Source organism: Labeo rohita, unplaced genomic scaffold (genome assembly GCF_022985175.1).
Source record: "Labeo rohita strain BAU-BD-2019 unplaced genomic scaffold, IGBB_LRoh.1.0 scaffold_64, whole genome shotgun sequence".
Classification (NCBI taxonomy): domain Eukaryota; kingdom Metazoa; phylum Chordata; class Actinopteri; order Cypriniformes; family Cyprinidae; genus Labeo; species Labeo rohita.
Window position 1 is genome coordinate 371,169 of NW_026129568.1, and position 18,042 is coordinate 389,210.

Genomic DNA, 18,042 nt, shown 5'->3' on the forward strand with positions numbered 1-18,042 from the left:
AAATATATCTATAGAATGCTTTAAATTACTACTTTAAAATGAAATAATTTAAATTGAAAACAAAATCTCTTTCATTATGTTATCCGTAAGGATGCATTTATCTCTAAAGGCGCGTCCAATGAGGAAATGGCGTGTCAGGATCGACTTTATCTTTGCCACACTGACTCAGAAAACACTAGTTTATTAATAAATAAATAAATTTAAATTAAATGTACTATTTTATCTCGACACATTCTTGTTAATTACTTTTGCCAGTGCTTTGTGGCAAGCTTTAGCCTATTGTGTGCGCTTGATCGCGGAACTTCAAATTGCAACACATATTGGTCTAGCCCCTCTGTTATGTCTTCTACTGACGAAATTAACATGAAGAAGCACGATGTAACTCAGATGATGCTCTTTAAGGGAGAAACTGGTGAATGTACGTGCTGTAAATCCGGCTGACAGAACGAATGGCAGCTCGAACAAACATGGCGGCACCCATCTCACGTTATAGACCACGATCCAGATCATTTATACATGTTTTAAAATGCCAAAATACACTCACTTACACATATTTGTGAATTGGAATATCAGATAGTTGAAGACATGGTAAGCAAGTGTGGTAAATATTTTCAATAAAATAAGGAAAAATGAAATCTGTCATACAGCACTACAGTGGCTACGGTGTGTCCATTATATAAAGAAAAATTTTGAAATGTTTTCCTCAAAAACCATAATTTCTTTACGACTGAAGACAGAAAGACATGAACATCTTGGATGACAAGGGGGTGAATAAATTATTTGTAAATTGTTGTTCTGGAAGTGGACTTCTCCTTTAGCCCTCTGGGGTCTGAAGGTGTTTTGGCACCCTGGAGAAGTTTTGACATGCCCTGACATTTGTGCTTTTTTTTTAGCATCTTAAAGGTTCATGAAACCCCAGACTACTTTTTCTGAGATTTGAGCAGAAGTGTTTGTGTTGCACGTCATATATGACAATGTTAGCATCCGTTAATTTTAATTGTTGGAGAAAACGGGTTACTTTTGAGCTTTTTTGCTCTATATTCATCTTCTGGGTTTAAAATCTACATTGTGCTGACGTCACAGTTTGTGACGTGGCAATGGACTATAGTACTTCGATGACGTGTCAGTGCCTCATAATTATTCATGAGGCTGCACGTTCTTATCCTATGAGAAGACGCTTTGCTTAATTATTCACGACAACACGTGTTGATTTGCTATGACAGACGCTTCAGACTGTGAGATTGCGTACAATAACTAAGAGAAATGATAATGGATCAAAGGAGACTGTTTTTGTTTGCTTTGTAAGTAGAGTTCGGCACAAACGCGATTCATAGAGTGAGTGTAATAACGGTTTTTACAACTCCTTAATGCAACCCATCAAAAGGATTATAAATGCCGCAAAATAAGCCTTCAAGTTAATAGAGATAAAACAGCATGTTCATATTAGGGTTGCACCGATACCACTTTTTTCAGTACTCGCCCGATACCGATACTTTTATTTTTGGTACTTGCCGATTCCGAGTACCGATACCGATATTTTAAAATTTACAGGTAGATTTGTAAAATATAGGGTACAGAAACTACAAGAATATGTATAATGTTATGTCTGTGAAGATTCATTCATCCAGGTAGAAGTTTCTTCTAAATAAAGTTTAATTTACAAAAACCACTGGACTTACAAACATACTTTAAAAACACAAGACGTTTCAGTGTTCATCCAAACACCTTCATCAGTTGTTTGGCGCACAGGAAGTAACTCTGGCAATTTATAGACACAGAGAAGTCACATGATCTAAACCACATGACAGATGTTAGTCCAAAAGCACAAAAGAAAAAACAAAACGACCCAAAATCAGAAAACATCAAGATTAAGAGACTTAGAAGAAGTCACATCGTTGTTCCATATGTGGCCGGGTTGTCAGAGAAGTTCCGGAGGGTTTTTTCTAAGCATAACATCCCGGTGTATTTTAAACCTAAACATACGTTGAGACAGATGTTGGTCTACCCAAAGGACCAGGTTCCCAAACATCAGAAGTGTAACTTGGTATATGCAGTAAAATGCACAGAGGAGTGCAAAGATCTTTATATTGGGGAGACAAAACAGATGCTTAGTAAACGTATGTCTCAACATAGGAGGGGGAATTCTTCGAGACAAGAATCAGCTGTCTTCACCCACCTACAAAAAGAGCAACACAGTTTTAAGGATCAAGATGTTTACATTTTGGACAGAGAGGATGGATGGTTTGAGAGAGGTGTCAAGGAGGCCATCTATGTGAAAGTAGAGCGACCTTCTTTAAACAGAGGTGGGGGACTGAGACATCATCTGTCCTCATCATACAATGCTGTTTTGAGAACATTACCCCGGCGCTTTACAGATAAACCAACTGGCTCCCCCTAATAGGTTTGGGTGGGGGGTGGGTGGGGGGGGGATAGCAGTTTAAGCTGCTGGAGCACCATCTTCTCTGGCACACAATTGGACTAACATCTGTCATGTGGTTTAGATCATGTGACTTCTCTGTGTCTATAAATTGCCAGAGTTACTTCCTGTGCGCCAAACAACTGATGAAGGTGTTTGGATGAACACTGAAACGTCTTGTGTTTTTAAAGTATGTTTGTAAGTCCAGTGGTTTTTGTAAATTAAACTTTATTTAGAATGTATAATGTTAGTTGGTCAACTTCATTTATCAAATAGATACAGTCAAACCAAAATGTATTTAGAACCCATTATCATAAACTGTGTCCTGCACCCACTAGTAAAAAAAAAAAAATATATATATATATATATATATATATATATATATATATATCAAAAATTGTCAAAAGATGGTGTATATCTGCTGTCTGAATAATTTTTGGGTTGACTATATATCCCTTAATTATTTTTATATTTACACTTAATTATGCCCATTAAAAATGTGTTTTGTTACTTTCACTGTTTTTTTTTTTTCTTGCTCTATGGTACATCATCTTCAGTTTAATAGCATTAAACTGCTCCATTGCAGCGGCTCAGTACTGTAATCACGCGAACCACTCATTATGAATCTCCTAACTCAGATATTTTCAGAAATGTCACATTTTTTTTCATCTAAAATATGCTGCTATTTGGGCTACAATCCAAAGCGACTCAAATAATGGAGAATCACTTGTGAAGCAAGCAAAACATCGCATCGCATTTCGCACAGGCTGCGATAGTTTCACTTTCACCGGACATTCGTGTCTGCTTAAGGTTGAAAAAAACTATGTTTATAGCGAATGCCCCTATATATATATATATATATATATATATATATATTATATCTACGAATTTGTTTTAATCCAAAAGATGTGTGTGCTAAATATGCGAACATCAATGAAGATCACGCAACAGCACGCTCTCTCTCTCTTTCTCTGTCTCGCTCTTTCTCTCTCTCTCCCTCTCTCTCTATACCGTTAAATAACTTGTGCATTGATTTACTTCAGTCGTTTTTGACATATCTCACCGAACTACAAACTTTCCAGTGATGTCAAGGCGGGATATTAACTCGACAAGACGCCACGCGCTCAATCCAATCTGCGTGCTTTGCCTATCAGCTGACGTGCACCAGTTATACAAGCTTAATACTGAATGTTTAACATTATATTACTTACATACACATACTTCATAGACATCCTTATGCTCTAATGACTCCATTCTGCTGTCTGTTGTTTTGTTGTTGGTGTTTTTTTGCCTGCATATGCACTTGTCACATGATGTAGTATTGGCGTTTGGTAACGGGGCATTTTAATGAGTACGAGTACAGGAGCTCAGTATCGGTACCGATACCAGTATCGGTATCGGTGCATCCCTAGTTCATATATATGTTTTCGTTGCAGAGTGCAAATGGCTGTGCATTGATTTGTGTTGTTAACTCAATGGGAGCAAAATAAAACCATCTGAACCCGAAGCTGACTCTCTCCCCTCTTCCCCCTCTGCTCCACAGCGCATGCCCACTTTTGCAGCATTTTTTAAAACTGTGGTGAGATCTAACCAGTGCTGAATCAGGGGGGTTTCATGACCCTTTAAAAACATATTAATGGCTAAAGTCTGATGTAATTGTAATCAGCATAATATGCAAGCAACATTAATGTACACGTTTGTGTTTTTGAGAAAATGTTAATGCATGGTTAGTGAAAAACAAAAATTAAGTCACTGAAATAAGGCCATGAAACATATTCAGAACATTAGTTCACAAAACTTTTGAGAACTGAATGTGATAGGCTAGAGTTTTTTCTACAAGATGATGTGAAAATCATCTCATTCACTCGTTTACAGAACACAATATATTGATTTAAATTTTCTAAGACGTGTTTTGTGATTGAAAGGGAATATGCGAGGGAGTGACAATGGCCATGAATATTTAGTAATTCACACCTGAGAGACAAAGAGCCCTCCCCTAAAGGCTCATCAGTGAGACTGTGCAGAGACATGAACAGATTTTGTGTCATTCCTGAAAACTGTTTTCTGAATTCTGTGAAACAAGTGAATTATACCTGATATTTAAGTGATTGCTGCTTCTTTCCATGGATTCAAGAAACAAAACCCATCATCAGTAGTCCAGGAACTGTTTTACCATAGAATATCAGTGCAGTTGAACATCTGATGCTGGTACAGCACTCTTCACGTGGCATTCATATAGCATTCATCTGTTGTGCAGGTATCAGATCATTAGAAAACAAACAAACAGACAAACAAACAAAAAATCTGTGAGCATGTTAATATCAGGAGCATCTGTAATATATACATATAGTATGATTTTGTAGTCATAGACTCACGCATGTTTTATACTATCATAAAAAAACTGACATATTATATCTGAGAAAGTAATTATTATTGTTTAGCACGTTAAACATCTATTCACAAACAGTGTGTTAATAATAAATATTACTTTTATATCCTGTTGTTACACAATAAATAAATATGATTTTATAGTCATAAACACAAGCATGCTCTGTTTGTGTTATACAATACAAAACCATTTTATGTCTGGGAAAGTATGTTTCATTTAATTGCATTGAAATGTTTCACGACGCCAGGATGTTTTTAATGTTCCATAAAATAAAAATGACGCAATATAAAAGTAATAGTGTTTACACTGTAACATTGAATGATCTAAGATTGAATCTAAGATTGTTAGGCAAAACTACTGTCATATACTCTGTTCACGAATAGATGTTTATGACGTGCTTAACAATTAGTTCATAACGTTTGACTTGATTGCACATGTAGTCAGGAATTATAATTTGGAAAAAAATCTAACTACTATAATGTATACAAGTTATGTCACAGTAACACAACGACTAACGTAAGTAGGCTAATAAAAGAAAGACTTAGTCAAAAAGACAAGTCTTGCTGCTTTGTTTACGTTGATGTGGGCGGTACGCCGCTTGCACCTCCATGTGGATGATTATAATATCAAACTGAAAGTAGCTTGTGGGCGAAATCAAATTAAAAATAATGAGGTCTGATGTGGCATTGGTTTCATACAGATTACTTTAACACATGATATTTGTTTTCGATAAGACTTACTTCATTTAAAAGTAGACATGTCAGGCTTTCTATAGATACATTTCTCATGTCTCTGTGTCGAGTATTCACTGAGTTTCAGTTCATTTAGTGATGCATTTCTTAATGACAATCACAGAGAACAAGGCAGCAGACTGCACACCATTTGTTTTCTTTATTTCACAAAACCAAAGAGTGTTGTTGTTATTATGAGTGTACACCAATAAAAGTAGATCCCTTACTGATTCGATTGATGTATTGCTCTAATCTGTAATATCAAAAATGGAGTAATTGAAGTTCTTTTTGGCATTATCAGAAAATCTGTCACAAACCGCGGCGGTGTGTTTTTCGACCCCAGAGGGTTAATGTAGGAACCAAGAGATTTTCCGCCTATATCTGCTATAAGGCTGGGGAATGTGTGAAATCCTCCTGCGGCCGCACTGCTTAAACCCGGCACAAGTCTCCCTCACTCGCCGTGGACAAATGATTCGTTAATTTGCGGTTGCCACGAATGTAGACACCTTAACCCTTTCACGCATACGATCACACCAGTGTGATCATTCTTGGCTGGTCCCTGGAGCATACGATTACACCGGTGTGATTCGAACGTTCAGCGCGTCACGTGATCAACTGCTGAATTCAAATCTGCTTTGGCGCTTTGGCTGGCACAGAGCCAGATCAGACGCGCTGAGCGCTTGTCATATTATCGCAACTATTCCGTGTTTTCAACCATATAATGCTTATTTTAGGTTCCAGACATTTAAATACACATAAGTACTAGGAAAATGATGCATTTATAGTTGGCAAAATACACGCCGATGTCTATGGAAGCGGCAATAATGATCCTTACAAATGTTATCTGACGATATGTTTTATTGATATCATATACACATTGTGTAGGTAACTATAAAGTTTACTCTGCTCTTCTCCAAGCTCACCAGAGACTTACTTTAATGTTTTTTGGGAGGAGAGGATGAATTTGTGTTTTGTAAATCCCACAGCTCGGATTCAGCGCGAACTAACATGGCGGCACCCATCACTCGGCATAGATCAACTAACACTGTCATTATGAAAGTGTTTAAACTTCCAAATACATTTACTTGCAAACATTTCAGAATCGGAATATCAGGTATTTCATAATATAGTGAGCACGTTTGTGAATATTAATAATAAAAAGGGAAAAAGCGATATAAAAGCGTTACATGTGTCATACAGCGCTATTGTGGCTGTGGTGTGTCACGTGACAGACACGACGCTTTGCCACAGAAACAATAAGGCTATACGTTCTAAATAATGGTCGCCTAAAAAAACTTCTTCCACTGGTTGCGCTGGTGGCAGTACAGTGGGGAAAGGAGCAGGAATCCGTTTCGACAGCCTTGAAGATGAAGCGCTGTAGGATGCTGATCTCCTGGAGCACCAAGGGTGCTAAGATCTGGAACATGCAGATGTGGTCCTGGAGTAGGTGCTGAAGGTCCTTAGCTTGGAACACGCAAGCAAAAGTACCTGAAGTGAAGGTTTGCTCGCCAGAGCTTAACCTTGTTGTCTTCTGCCTCTCTGGACTAGAGACTCAGAACTTGGTCAATCTGCTTTGTCTCTCTAGGATGGAGACTCAGGACGCTGCATTTGTTGTTGTCTTGCTGGACGAAGACTCTGAATGTAGATTATCTCTTTCCTCGCAGGCTAGAGGCTCAGAACGTGGTCGTATCTGTTGCTGCCTCAAAAGCTGGAGACTTGGACTAGGTATCTGTTGTTGTCTCACCTTTGCAGGCCGGAGACTCAGAATGAAGGTTGATCTGTTGCTGCCTTCCCTGTAACAGGTTGCAGACTCAGAACGTTGGTGTTTCTGTTAACGTCCCCTGGACGTGCCGGAGACTCAGAATTGTGTATCCTGCTATAGTCTCTCTGAACGGGAGACTCAAAACTTTGGCGCTCTGTTTGTGTCTCTTAGACATGCCGGAGACTCAGAACAAGGAGTGTCTTTTGGAAGGGTACCTTTATCCCTTTCCAATGAGGAGGAGATTGCAATTTGGCGCTTCTCCATTTCCATGCTGTGATTGGCTGGTTCCATCACAGTGGGGGGACACGTGGTTGCCCATCCTTCTTTCCTCCTGTGGAATTTATTTGCATAGTCCAAACACAAAGTTAGAAAAGTGTCACTAAAGTTTTACCGGTGCATTTATCACTTTCCAAACCATAACCAGAATGCATTCGGCAATGTTACGAACACATTAAGTCCAAACGTGATGGGAAAAGATTGAACTGTCATGCATGCATTCATTTGTCCATTAACAGCTAAGTTTGTGTAAGAGGTTGCACTACACGTTGCTGTCACAAGGAATACTTATTTCTCTGAATAAGTATAAAATGTGTTTGTTGTAGTGTGTATCAGTTTTAAGGTTTGAAAACAGTTATGAATGGATTTGGATGGATCTCCATGATCTCTATTAGTTTCACCCACTGCTGCTGCATCTGGAGGTCTTAAGGAATTTTTATGGTCGGTCACAGGCCAAACCCTTAGGAACAGTCTCAAGGTGGGTGAAGGGCACAAACTGCATTTTGACCAATAGGAAGTTCTGTCCTTCCCGGGCTTTGTACCAAAGGTCTTCTTCTTGTGCTCTAAGAGATGTCTGGCTGTTATCCTGGCATCTTTATCTGATGGCGTTGGACAGTTTATGTTAGTTCACCAAGATCCAATCAAAATGTAGCAAACCTATGTCCAGTATTGTGGTCAGGGAGGGCCCCTGCCATAAACTGGGCCCTGGAATGTGCTGTCCGCTACAGCTGTATGTTTACGTCAAACCACCACGTGACCCCAGAGTGCACTGCCCTTTACAGGTATTTATAGAGGGTATGCATGTGACATCACCATCAGCTGGAGTGGCTGTGGCTTCGCCCACTGAGTAGAAAAAAAAAGACTGAGTGGCAGCATTGGTTTCAATGCGAATGCTGCGACAGAACACATAAAACACCTCTAAAACAAGAACAAGCTTTGCGATTGACTATACAAAGAGATTTGACAAGAAACCTGAGGTATATTTTTACAGGCTGCTGAAAGCTACTGAAAAGAGAAGCAAATTAATTGCAATTTAAATAAACAAAAAAAAAAGTTGGGTTCCAAAATGTACAAAATTACAAAATTTTACAAAATTACAAAATACATCCACTCAGCCAATCACAGCACACCATTACATGCATTGTAAACAGTAAAGGTGGCGCTTTTAATACACACCGCATCCTAGTTTTCAACGTTGACTAATGTATCACAGACATATCTGACGAATCCTTTCAGAAACAAAGTGTAGAGACAGTGTAAGTAAGAGATTCACTGTGCAGTGTAAAGAGCTTCATTGATTATAATGGAACTTTGTGAGATTGCGATTAACTAAGATGAGTGACAGCTTTTAATGATTTTTGAGGGAGTTTGTAAATGAGATACTGATTTAATACAACAGTTAAATAAACAAGAAGTTAATATTAAGTGACTAACATTGACTAACTATAACACTATTGCCTGATTTTGCTCTATTTCTTCGAAACAAAGTCACAAATGAGCTACTGCACATCTTTATTCAAAGATGTTTCCTTTATAAATGAACGTGCGTTTTTAAACGGATCTAGTGAGTCAATTAATCAATTACCCATTCATAAAGACAGTCACTTGCTTTATTCCTGAATGAATCAGCCGTTCGAAGGAATCAAATGAATTAATCAATAATTAAAACTGCCACCTACTGGCAGTTTTAGTTTAATTTTTAAAGTATCTTCTTTTCAGTCATTTAAATAATTTAATATTTCTATATTCAAAATTTTGTACTTTAAACATTAATCTCAACATGAATTTATGAATTTGATTGCACGCATGCCACCTCTGAGTTTCATTAAACATATGCAAATACACCTACAAGCCACATTTGTGATCTTCTGTGCCACCTCTGTAGTACAAATTCATTTTGTTAATACTGATTTCAAATTCATTTTGTTAATACTGATTTCATTTGATTGGTAACTTATTCTTATTTTGTTGTTTTAATTAGAAATGTATAAAATCACTCAGCGTACAGTCACAACCCAAATTTTTTAACGTAGGCAAGAACAGCATCTCAATGCTGGACCACCAATCACTCTGATCAAGCTAACAACAGCAGCAATGTTGCATAAAATGTGAAAAGAGTGGGGTGAGAGTGCAAAGTCAAGGGGAAAAACCCAAGCAATACACTTTGCCCCCAAAGCATACCATAGGGACTTCCTACGTTGAAGAAGGAAACCACTTCTCGGTAAACCTTCTGCAAAGCCCAGACCACAGAGAGTGGGCTACCTACTCATGACCCAGCAGGGAAGATAGCACTGTCTAGGCAAAGCTCAGGGCAACCACTACTTAAAACCCAAAAGGGGAGTGATCACAAGCTAACACATAGGCATCCTCAGATAGACATGTGCCTGGAAGGCTACCAGAAGGGGGAGCGGAGGTTATCTAGACCACACAGAGTGGGCTGTTACTTGGAACCCTCACAGGGGGGGCAGCACTGTCTAGGTAGGGCTCTTTTCCCCGGGAGCAGAGCGATCGGGGGAAGAATGTACAGACAACGCCTCTGCGAGTTCTGTACCAAAGCAACCAGTCCAAGAGGAGCTGGGTGAGTCAGAGAGGCCAGAGGGAATAGTGCGAAGTCTTCTGAGTCACAGCAAATCCACTTAAGACTGGCCAAACTTCCTCCAAATGAGTGCCACCCTCTTGAGTGCAGTCTCCCCCAGGCTTTGACAAGTCAACTGCTCATCCCTCTTCAGAACAGTGAAGTAACGGCTGTAGAATACCTGGATGACCTCATTTCTCAAGGGAGTGTACTTCTTGTTCCATGACCATGGAGACTGCTCAGGAGCCTCCAAGTGGAAGTGACCCCGTAAAATTGAAGCAGGAAATCCAAACTGGATTCTGTAGCCTTCGCCTGTGCAGGACCCACTGAGACACGTTAGGCAGATGCTGCCAGATGGTCTACTAAGAGAATCAGTCTCTCAAGACTGACCTCTGGTGTACTAGAGTGGCTAGCTCGATGCCCTGAAACAGATGCCCGGCAGGGAACAGCCGATCTAGCTGCTCTAGAGACCTCCTTAGAGGCGGCGAGCCTCCCAGCACCGCTTCGATCCCGGGCAGATGCTGCGAGACCCCTGTGCCCTGAAGCACCGTAAGTGGAAGGGTTAACAGATCGATCTCCCAAGGGCACTGAGGAGAGACAGGCACCATATGATAAGGTGTACACCGCTCTCCCACCGTTTGTGCTCCAAACTAGCACTAAAAAAAACAGTGACACACCAAGCGCTTGCTGAAAGACAGAAGCTGCCGGCTGCATTCGCTGCACGTGCTTTATAGCTTCCTGGTCTCTACGTCACCCCACTCGTGACGTCTCGCAGCTCTACACGTTTCAGAGCATGGTTACACTGAAGGCATTCCCAAAGCATTTATCGACGCAGCTTGAGTTCCCAAAGGGGAGCTCATTTGTTATTATCTATAATTTCAAAAATGGACACAATATTTTTTTGATGTGATTTTGTTTTTTAAATGTTGTGCATTCCATATGAAGAGTTTGGTTCCGAAACACGCTAAATGCCAAAATCAGTAATGTATCTGGGGTGCGTTTCCCGTACAACGAACTCGCTGATTAACCTCCATAGTACGATGCATTGTTGTGGAAACAAACTAGCTAGTCACGACTGTTTCCTGAACACAGTCGCCTCTCCGTCGTTTGAACCACATTAGTTCAACAATGTAGGGCCTTCGTCAATGAGGTTACCGAGTAATAACTTACGCTATTTAACTTATTAGAGATTTCTAAAATGCAGCTATATTAAACATGGCAGCTGGTGACTAATTTACTATTTTTTTGTTCCATGTCATATCGCTTTATTTGATGTTTGATTCATCGCGGGTTCCCTCTTACGTCATACTCGTCATACTACGGGTTCCCTTAGGCATTTATGCACATGCGCACTATTCAGAAACGTTCAAAAATGTCGCTTGCAGAGGAAGCTTAAAAATACATAGATTAAAATGCATTTATATTTAGATCGAGTGAAAGATATAGATTGTACTGCATGTTAGTTTTTTTTGCACCCAAAAGCATAATTTATTGAACCTATATGTCTTACTAACAAGGAACTATGCTTCTAACCACAGGTCTAGAGCTGTACTTCCAACCATGTTGGATGTTTGTGATGCTGTTTGCGAATGTTCGTTTAAGCTATGGTTTCGGGAAACCCAGAATCGTTGAACTATGTTGGTAACGATGGAACTTGCAACCATAGTTGGCTAACGATGCTTTTGGGAAACGCACCCCCTGGTCGATATTGAAAAGTCCATTTTTATTTTTACACAAAATGTGATATCTGCCATGTTATTCAGTCATATTTTCAGTCATGTGACAAACGCCAGTCTCACTTCTCTGCAGAATGTGATACATCCGCTCAACCAATCACAGTGCACCATTCCACGCATTGTAAGCAGTAAAGGCAGCTCTTTGATTACACCCAGCATCCTAGTTTTCCTCATCTACTTTGTACTTTGTGATCAACAAACATACAAAATACTGCGTGCAACTATGAAAAAAATATTTAGGAGCACCAGTGCGACTGGCCCAGTAAGCATATTTGTGTTTCCGCTAAGAGGAGCTTCAAAGGTTTCTATGTGTTTTTGTTATGTTGAGTAATGTATCACAGACACATCTGACAAATCCTTTCAAAAACAAAGTGTATTAAGAGTGTAAATAAGAGATTCACTGTGCAGTGTAGAGAGCTTCAGTGATTATAAAGGAACTTTGTGAGAACGCAATGAACTAAGATGAGTGACAGCTTTTAATGATTTTTAAGGGAATTTGTAAATGAGATATTGATTTAATACAACAGTTACATAAACAAGAAGTTAATATTAAGTTACATACATTATCTGACCATTACGCTATTGCCTGGTTTTGCTCTATTTCGATGTCAAAAATAGTTTGAAACAAGTCACAACTGAGCCACTGCGCATCTCCAACATGCATTTTAAAACGAATCAGTGATTCAATTTCCCATTCATAAAGATTTGCTTTATTACTGAATGAATCAGCCGTTCAAACAAATCAAATAAATGACATGATTCAGTAATTAAATCAGTGACTTGCCACCACCTACTGCCAGTTTTAGTTTCATTTTTAAAGTATCTTTTCAGTTATTTAAATCATTTAATATTTCTGTATTCAAAATTTTATTAAAATTTGTTTGCACTCATGCCACTTCTGAGCCTCATTAAAATGCAAATACACCTACAAGCCACTTTTGTGTTCTTCTGTGCCACCTCTGTAGTACAAATTAATTTTGTTAATACTGATTTCATTTGATTAACTTATTCTTATTCTACTTGTTCTTATTCTGTTGTTTTAATTATAAATTTTTAAAAGCTTTAAAATATATGTATTATTAAAAAATTGACATGAAAAATAACATACTTTTAATAAAGTTACAAAAATGCCATTACAAAGGTAAAAACAAAATCCCCCTTTAATTCACTTTAAGGGGTCAAATATCACCTCATAATAGGAAGACTATTTTTTTTATCAGATTTTTTGATTATTGATTAGAAGGTGCTCCTAAATTTCTTTAAGCGTAGAGCCCTGATGGATTTATTGCATTTTGAGGAAAAATAATTAGTTTTTATAATAAATCTTTGAAAATCAAAATCTGGATTTAAATTTTTAATGTTATTATAACCTAAAGATGCTATGTGAAAGTTTGAAAGTTTTTATATAATTCACCAAAAATCACACTATGAAAAATATTACTAACCATTGCAAATAGCAAACATATCAAAACAATATTAAAACACAATTATGGCTTTACAAAAACCGGCACCAGGAACACCTCAAGTGTGACTTCTGTGTGAACAAAGTCAGTAAGTTTGAGTCTAATGCATTAACTAGTATTTGCCTTGCCTTGCCTTCATATTTCCATTTTTTAGCACACCAGCATGACAAAGAACATGAAATTATCCAGAAGTATAAATGTAAGGAAATACAAAGACCAAATTCTCTTAATCATTCATCACAATGCGAAAAAACAAAGAATATATAGTTCTTATGTGCAGCAAAAGATTGTTAAGCCTTACAAATTAAAAAGTGGCTACAGGAAAAGAGCTCAAGCATTGAAAATCCCCAATAATTAAGTTACAAATTTGCCTGGAAGAGGACGTGTGTCTATATCGTCATAATGCATGATGAGGAAGAGAGTTTGTATGGAATGTCAAATCTGACATAATTAGAAATAAATAAATGAATGTACAAAGAAATGTAAAAAAGCAAATATAAATAAATATACAAAGAATAATTTTATTTTCAAATGTATTTTTTCCACATTTATTTATTTTTTATTTTATGTATACATTTATTTATTTCCACTTTTATTTATTTCCACATGTATGTATTTATTTACGTATTTATATCTTTATTTCTACATTTATTAATTTCTACATCTCTTTGTTCGTAGGGTAATGAGGAAGGTTTTTTTTACCTTAGGAATATCAGTTGAGCCAGAGTAGGCGAGAGGTAGAATTTGAGACCGCAGTGACACCTTGTGGTGCCCAAACGAAATACAAGAAGTGTCGCCTACATGATGTGCCTGTTGATAGTGTGGTACGAAAGACTTAGATGGGCAATATGGCCAAAATATTATATCATGGGTTATAATTTCAATTATTATTATTATTATTATAATTATTATTTCAGCTGGATAGCATGCAATCTGTCATCATGCGCATTTGCTGAAACTCGCAAAAATCGCTTCCTTATGTGCACAGGTTTTTTTAGGTTTCACTTTCAACGCATATGCATGTTTTAAAGAATCAGGATAGATAGGCTTTAGCTTCCACTCTCCGCACCAACGATTGGATATGTGTCTAACAGTGCACATTTATCCAAGTTTAACGTTAAAACTAACATTGTTTTATACTTCAACTCTTTTAGGCCTGTATCTAGGCTATAGATTTTACTATAGATTGTATTTTAGACAAGTCTTGATGATTTGAGAAGGCAAAATTGATCAAACAGACTATGACAGTCTTCCAATGGCCGCTTGGTTTAAAAAACTAAAATTTATGTAACAAACAAACAACAACAACAACAAAATGCTCCAAATGTTTTTCTAAATTAACTTACCAAAAAAAATGAAATGAAATATAATCACTTTGCCATTACATACAAAACTGAACTTTGACACAGCAGTATAAGCTGTTTTGGGAGAAGGGTGAAAAAAGACGGTCTCGAGTCAGACAAGGGCCGGGCTAGGGCCTATATCTGAGGCCTGTGCAAGGCTCTAATAAACATTAATCCCAATACATTAGTTATTATTTAATGTTTGCAACACAGAAATGTAGCCTACCGTGTATCCTGCTTGTGAAGCTGTTTCAAACATAGGCCTAACGCTTACCTTGCATGACTAGAGCTGCTCTCTCTGGATCAGCAGCTACATATAGCAATAAGATTGCGTGTGTTTGAATCGAGATCTTGGTCTTTTAATGATTAATCCATATGAGCCTATAGCCTATGTTTTTTTGTATGTCATAATTTGTACCAGACCTCAAAAGTTACCCGGGCCCATACTTACAGACAAAAATTCATTAGCGTACCGTATTTGTTATGAAGTTGAATTAAAATTCTTCATAACATATTTTATGAAGTTAAATGTTAAGAAAGAATGGAATTAGTCTGTAGTCTATAGATCTGACATAATTTAGGCTATAGCCTACATTCTTCAACTGCAGAAAAAAAGAAACCATGTAATTTGCAGTGTTAACTTATGACTTAAATGAAAAACAAGAAATAAATCACAACAAAATATTTTACAATAAGAACAAAAGAAAAAATATTTGACAAAAAAAAATTATAAAATGAATGCTGAATGATTGAAATGAGTGAACGCATCTCCACTGCATCGCCGCATACAATCGAACCGAAAAGGCACTTTAGTGTGCCCCCTGTGCACCACAGGATGCGGTGACACCCATTCGCAGTACTGATTGTATCTAGCCTTACTCCACACCTGATGTGTTATATGTTTGCAGATGTGTCCCCAATTTAATGTTACTCCCCTTTTTGCCCTTGACTGACCACCTAGGGTCATAACAGTGTGTGTGTGTGTGTGTGTGTGTGTGTATTTTCTAGTGTGGATCATGGAGGAGAATCCAGGATTACAGCAGGACTGAAGAAATGTACGTCTACAAACACACACACACACACACACACACACACACACACACACACACACACACACACACAGCTGTAGTGATTGTTGTTGTGTTATAAATGTCTCTGTTCTTGTGTTCAGATGCCTGTTTTCTTACACTGGATCCAAACACAGCACACACTAAACTCATTCTGTCTGAGGAGAACAGAAAGGTGACACATGTATTTGAGAAACAGTCGCATCCTGATCATCCAGACAGATTTGATGTGTGGTATCAGGTGTTGTGTAGAGAGAGTGTGTGTGGACGCTGTTACTGAGAGATTGACTGGAGTGGGCGTGATGTGCGTATATCAGTGTCATATAAGAGCATCAGCAGGAAGGGAGCGGGTGCTGAATGTGTGTTTGGACGTAATGATCAGTCCTGGAGTTTGATCTGCTCTCGCTACAGTTACTCATTCATACACAATAAGATACAGACTGATCTCCCTGTGAAGTCCATCAGTAGTAGAATAGGAGTGTATGTGGATGTGAGTGCAGGAACTCTGTCCTTCTACAGCGTCTCTGACACAATGAACCTCATCCACACAGAACAGACCACATTCACTCAGACGCTCTATCCTGGGTTTAGTGTTTATTATGAATCATCAGTAAAACTGTGTTGATGAATGAGAATAGACTAACGAGTGATTGTATCATAATGCTTTGAGCTGATGATGAATCAGTAAGAGTGAGATGTTATTGAGTCTCTTCATGACATTAATACTGCAGCTCAACTTCTGTCACTCAAATAACAGAATAAATGTGTGTCAGAAATCACCATATAGACAGTAACATCAGTTTGTGTGTGTATTTGTATTTTTATTGTTGTGTCTCATCAATCATTTGTTTTATTAGTGTCAAAGTGTAAAAATGTCACAATCATGACTGATGAAGAACATGTAATTCATTTCTCTCTATTGTTTTTGTACAGAAATAATAAAACACAATGACAAATCAACTTGAGACCAGATTTTAAATGAAGTTCTAAACGTAGGTTCGGGAGGAGCCTAATCATTCAGTCCTGTCAATCATCATTACAAGCCTATATAAGCAGCTCTCATTGCACCGTCCCAGCCTCCGTTCTTCCGGCATCCCTCCACCTCCCCTTCTCCTCCATTGTTTCTGTTATTCTCCCTCTAGGTAATATCGCATTGGGGGGGTCCGAACTCTGCGCTCAAGCCGAGCCTCGGGTTCGAGCCTCCATTAAGGACAACAAGCCAAGTTTGTTTACCATTGCCCATTGTGACTGGATGGGCAGGCGAACTCGTGAATTGATGTTTGTATCATGAATATAATTGATTCCTCACAAGACTGAAATGAGTTGACATTATAAAATATGACATTAATCATAGCATTTCATAAAATATATTATTGTAACTACAGTAAAGCTGTATTAAATGATTATAAGATCTATTTTAATAAGTGAAAGAAGCTGTCACATTTAATACTGTTTTTGTTGTCTTCACCACCTGGCTACTGTTGTATAATGTTGACGGGAGGAAAACGCTTAACGAGAGACTTCATATTTTCTCATTCATATTCTGCTTCATATTCATATTTGTTCATATTCTGCTTTTCTGTGGCCACAGATTTGCAGGTCTTGTTTTTATCTCCTACAGATGACTTGCAGGATCCTCTATGTTATGCTATTAAATTAGTTTTAATCGTTTAATGACCACAGCGTCTTGTCTCTTTTCGCAACATGCACCAGTTGTGTGGATTGCAAGTGACGTTGCAAGTAGCTAAGAGTGCAGGTGGCGATTGCGAGTGGCATTGTAATTTAGTTAATTTTTTCTTGTCTTCACCACCTGGCTACTGCTGTAAAATGTTGAGAGATTCAATTAAAAAAATAAATGAATATATAAAATAAAGTAAAAATAAAATCGACTGCAAGTGACGTCACTTCCGGAAGTGCAGGCGTCTGAGAGTGCAGGTGGTGACTGCGAGTGACATTGTAATGTAGTTTCTTTTTTCTTGTCTTCACCACCTGGCTACTGTTGTAAAATGTTGAGAGATTCAATTAAAAAAAATTATAAATAAATTAAATAAAGTAAAAATAAAATCGACTGCAAATGTCACTTCCGGAAGTGCAGTTGTCTGAGAGTGCAGATGCACGTCTGCAGCCAGACCTAGTTTATTTTTTCTTGTCTTCACCACCTGGCTACGGTTGTAAAATGTTGAGAGATTCAATAAAAACTAACTAAATAAGTAAATAAATAAAGTAAAATTAAAATCGACTGCAAGTGACATCACTTCCGGAAGTGCAGTTGTCTGAGAGTTCA

General features: G+C 38.0%; 1 pseudogene; it reads left to right on the top strand.

Moving 5' to 3' along the window:
• LOC127161404 (NACHT, LRR and PYD domains-containing protein 12-like) overlaps positions 1-16,383 on the top strand; it is a 63,979-nt pseudogene extending 47,596 nt beyond the window's left edge.
• Positions 16,384-18,042: the final 1,659 nt, after the last annotated feature.